The sequence below is a fragment of the Fukomys damarensis genome, unplaced genomic scaffold (genome assembly GCF_012274545.1).
Source record: "Fukomys damarensis isolate Sample0158 unplaced genomic scaffold, DMR_v1.0_HiC HiC_scaffold_10, whole genome shotgun sequence".
Lineage (NCBI taxonomy): Eukaryota > Metazoa > Chordata > Mammalia > Rodentia > Bathyergidae > Fukomys > Fukomys damarensis.
In genome coordinates this window covers 23637568-23642675 of record NW_022900922.1, presented here as the reverse complement: position 1 = coordinate 23642675, position 5108 = coordinate 23637568, and the positions used below count along the sequence as shown (strand labels likewise).

Here is a 5108-nt window from a genome sequence, read left to right as displayed (position 1 = left end):
GAAGTGGAGGAGAGCTGTCAGCCGCAGAGCGCCCAGGGCAGGGCGGAGAATGAAAGAGCTCCTCCCGCGCCGGGTGCCAGCAGCGGGCTCCGGAGAAGCGCAGCGACCCGGCTCTCGGGCCAGGTAGGTTCAGCGAGCTCTTTCTTCATCAGCTGCGGGCAGTGCAAGCCGGGGATGGTGCCAGTCCAAGAGCCAGAAAAAGCCGGGAAGGCTCGCTGTGACACCATGGGTTTGGGCTTTATTTTCTGCTTCCAGGGTTTAAACCGTACAGAATCGCACGCATCCTGAATTGCTTAAACACCTGTTAACTTTTAAAAATAGATGTCTTTGTAAAGGTAAGCAAGAGATTAGTTTCATTTCTAATACAGTGGTCTCTGCAGAATGTATTGTAACACTGAAGACGAGACCGAAAGTTGGCATAATCTTGGACGTCTACCTTGTGTGTTTGGAAATGCATAGCAAGATGTTGACACACATAGCTATGAATAAGACGTTACGGTAACCGGGGAATCTTGGCTGTGTGTTAGGCTGATTATCTTGTCACGTAATTCTAAAATAGAGGGAAATTCGGGTCCCGTTCTCAGGTTTGAGTTAAAATGAAACTGATTCCTGTTTCAGCAGGGGAAAGGTGTCATTTGCTTACCGTTCCATGGCACCCTTTTGGTCTCCTTATTAGTTCTAGGGCTTCTGTTGTAAATCCACTCCTGACGCTGTGCTAACATTCAGTTTCTCAGAATGAATTCCCCTCGCCAAGCCCATGTTCTGCTTCCTCAGGTTTCTGTTGTAGACTGCCCAGTGCCTTACTGCGTTCTACTCCATGTATCTTATCAAAACATGAGCTGCGGGTCCTAGCAGAGCATCAGTGTTCTTCTGATTGGGCACTTCTGGGTGTTTACTGGAACACAGAGAGGTATGAATTAAAGGGCAACATATTTAACATTTCTGCAGCAGCGGATGAGGGGTGTCTAAGCCCAGAAACAAAATAAATGCACTTTGGGATGACTCAGTTTTAAGGGTGTGGATAAGAGGCAAAAGGAACCCAGCCAGTCTTAACTGAATTGCTGGCTAATTCAGGTATCTGCTGCAGCTTTCACTGAGACGAATCTCTTGGTCTCTAGTCCTGGCCATATCTTATCCCTCTCTGGCTCTACCCTCTTTACTCTGCCCTTCCTTCTGAACCTTGTCCTTTTCATGGACCTTAGCATCTATTAAGTACTATCTCTTTCATTCTTTTTGTCCCTCTTGGTACTGGGGATTGAACCCACAGCCTTCACACTGCTACACCTCAGCTCCCTCCTTTAAAAAAAATTTTTTTTTAAAGAGAGGGTTTTGCTAAGTTCTTAAATTGCCTAGGGTGGGCTTGAACTTGTGATCCTCCTGTTTCAGCCTCCAAGTGTGCTGGAATTATAGGAGTACAGCACCATGCCTGGCACTTTATTTTTTAAACTACTTTGAGGAGAAGGGGGAGAGAAAAAAAATATCTGCAGCTGACTCACAAGGCTACTTAGATAATTGTATTGTAAAGTTCAAAACTGTGATTTTACCCAACTCCTGTCCTGTTCTTTCATATCTTTGGCTGGCATTTTACTCTTTTTTTTTTCCATTGTTTGTTGCTACATTTTAGGTATTCAATATGATGACATTCATCATTGGGAATTTACATCTTTACATCATGTATCTTAGTTCTTATTTTCTTTCCCACATGCTCCTGACCTCCTTTCAACCTCACCCCTCCCTATTTACAAAGATTTTGTCTCTGTTTTTTCCTTTCCTCATATTTATTTCTTTCCCCTACCCCTCCCACTTCCCTTCCCCTTCCTATTTCACATTATTTATTATGCATTTTGATACTCATTTACACTTTCAGTTTCGCACACCAGAGAAACTTTGGTATTTACACACATGTGTGCTGTATTTATTTCACTTAACAGTATGGCCTCAATGTGCATCCATTTAGCTATAAATGTCTGCAGTCTCTCATTCTTTATGGCTGAGTAGTACTCCATTTTATAAAAAATCCACATCTTTATGCAGTCTCTAGTTGATGGGCACTTGAGGTGTTTCCAAGTTTTAGCTATTCCAACTGTGCTGCTATAAACATGGGTGTGCACATATCACTGTGGTATGATTCTTTTAATTCTTTTGGGAGGTTACCCAGCAGGGGAATAGCTGGGTCAAATGAGACCTCTTATCCTAGTTTTTTGAGGTATCTCCATAAGATGGGAAAAGAAAAAAACTCTTCTATTTTAAAAGTAGCCTTTAACTAATTGAATATCTGAAAGGGTTAAAAAATAGTTGGCTGGGGATTTAGCTCAGTGGCGCCATGCCTGCCTCACAAGCACAGGGTCCTGAGTTTGATCCTTGGTACCAGAAAAAAATAAAGTATAAGGTGGACATGTATAGTGAATGTGAAAAGAATGCCGTGTGGCAGAATTGAGTTGCTTGGCTTTTTATTTAAAACAAATGGAAAAAATAAACCCCCAAAGAACCCCCCAAACCTATCACCCCAGATAACTTGCTCTTGCACTGCTGTGCTGGAAGGAAGGTTTGAGTATGATCAAACACCATCCATTTACCCAGAGTTTTTACAAATATTTGCAGCCACCTGTGCCAAATATCTTTGTGCTGAGCCCTGAAGAACATTCTGAGCATTCAAAAGCCCCATTCTCGTGAATGGTTTCAGTTCAGTGGCAACTCATAGGCATCCAGGTTTCCAAACTAGGTCAGTTTAAGGTATGTCTTTTTAAAACAATCAGTTTTTGGATCTCAGATTATGAACTGGATTTTTGCAGCCAAACTCTACAGCAAAGAGAAAAGTATGCTCTCTCTAGAAAGAAAAAGTTTATTTTATCTGCTTATTAAAACTAGCTTCCTGGAAAATACCTTTCTCTTCAAAGGTGTGAATTCTTTTAATCTGAGAAAGTGTCTTTAGAATTCCCTTTGGGAAAAGTTGTTACAACATTTTGGATGTTTAGAAGCATTTGTAGGAATGTCAGAATTGTTTCTCTAAAGTGTTTCTGCTAACTGTGACTTCTGGTTTTCCTGGCCTTGACATTACCTTTTTGTTGGGTGAGGTTCTTAGTATTGGTATCTCCAGTTTGAGTTAGAGCTCATAAATCATGCTGAGCCCCGATGTTGGTAGATGAGCAAAGTCTGGGCAGTTTTGGAACTAAACCTCCTTTGTGCAACTGATTATTTTGGATGTGGGATTGGGGCCAAGCTGCCACACAAGTCATGCATTCCACTTTAGGAAGTAGGCATCTGCAGCAATGGCTCCTCAATACTGAAACATTTCTTTCAGGGATTTCTGCTTTAATCTATAGAAGTTTCTTTGGTACACCAGATTATCAATAGTTTCAGCTTCTGAATTGTTGGGAGCATGACCCAGCCTTTAATATTTTCTCTGTCCCGTGTACAATGAGAAAAGTTATCCATTATATTGTAGAGTAACTACTATTTGGTAGGCACTATGATAGATGCTTGGGATACAAAGATGTAGAATACTTGGCCTCTGTCCCAAAGAAGGAATTTTAGGCTAGGGGAAGTAAATCTTAATTCATGTTGTTTTACTAGGGTATGAAAACTCCTTTGATGTTTTCATCTTGATCATGTGTATCGTGTGTGTGTGTGTGTGTGTGTATAATGTTTCTATGATATCACTCGAGTCTTAAGTAATCTGAAAAGGTATAATAGCTTCTAAGTTAATTTATTTTAAATGTTTTCATTTTAATGTAGTTTTTCACTTTTAGGTATATGTGGGAGATCTTGGACTAATGTTTTATTTTTATTAACTTTAGCATTTGATATTTACTTGATCTGTGAGTATTTCTCAATCCAGTGCATCATACTGTATGTTATTAGAAGTGGAAAAATATACACTGCAGACAGTAAAAGTGACTAATGGTTTTGCAGCATGGAGTGAGGAGTTTCTCAACAACAACTGAATCTCCTTTATTGAATTGAAAACACAACCTAAGTGAAATACACTTCTCTTGTTTGTAGCTGGAGAACCTTCTGGTCACATGGCTTTTAGTAGCAATTACAAACATATTTTGAAAGCCCTACCTCCTTGTTTTCTAGTTCCCCTGAAGTCATGAGCTGAAGTCCTATCCTGTAGTCAGTTTGCTCTTTGTTTTTCTTTGGAAGACAGGGTAAGATAACTCATTTGTCTCTTTAATGGATTTGTGGTTGAAACTCATAAACTCAGTAAATTTTCTTATTTATGATTGTATGAAATCATCTGTTGACAACCTCCTCCACTAGTTTTCCTTTTATAAGCAGAAGCTAAGTTTAATCACCTTTGTTGTGGAATTTGGTTCTTTATGGCTTGACTCTGTTTCTTGCATTATGGATAGCTGTCATAGGAAACTTATTTGTCAAAAAAAAAAAAAAAATGTCCAAAAAACGCACATCCTGAAACTTGCTCAGTGTGAGAGGGAAGAGAACCCTCTTTGCAGGAAAAGGTAATATTTACACATGCTTGTATTCATTTGGAGAAAAATTTTGATTTAGATATTGAGGCTTTAAGGATGATAGTTTCCTGGTAGTGCCCCGGCCCAGGAACTCAGAATGAATCTTACTGTGTGAGGATTTCTGAAATACCACTTCTTGATCTGTTAATTACATCATCTGACCTGCCTGTAAATGGTGTTCCTTCCTGCTTCTGAGCTTTGTTGTTATGCCAGCCAAGGGGAAGAAAATTATTCAGCATGCCTGTATGAATAGTTGTGGGAGGCGGGTGAGCCACTCATTAAGAGTCTCAGGGCACAGTGGTGGTGTTGGAGGGAGTACCTTGGTGAGTGTAAAATTACAGTGCTCTAAATATTGAGCTGTTTGTTAGTCTCTTATTCACTTCTGTGTTCTTAGATAAGTTTATATTGTTAGGAAAGCTGCAAATGGATTTTTACCTCTTGAGCCTTTGATTGTAATGAGAACATGGAAAGAAGACAAAAGATGAGAACTGTGCTCCTTAGAAAAACAAACAGCATTTTGCAAATGTTAAAACTTGTCGTGGGCTGGGGATTTAGCTCAGCGGTTTGGTGGCCTGCCTTGCAAGCACAAAGACCCGAGTTCAATCCCCAGTACCAAAAAAAAAAAAAAAAAAAAAA

The 5108-nt window shown here is 40.0% G+C and overlaps 1 protein-coding gene across 4 annotated transcripts in view; it reads left to right on the top strand.

The window, feature by feature from the left end:
• The window catches only part of Rnf144b (ring finger protein 144B), a 177488-nt gene that overhangs the window by 102218 nt on the left and 70162 nt on the right, over positions 1-5108 (top strand). Inside the window, exon 1 of one of the 4 annotated variants that reach the window (XM_010622925.2) lies at positions 7-123. The exons of 2 other annotated variants lie outside the window; for them this stretch is intronic. The gene's annotated coding sequence lies outside the window, so the exon portion shown is untranslated. Of the gene's footprint in view, positions 1-6; positions 124-160; positions 336-5108 lie in introns of those variants that run through there. One more of the 4 variants, XM_019207330.2, reaches the window with a different exon arrangement.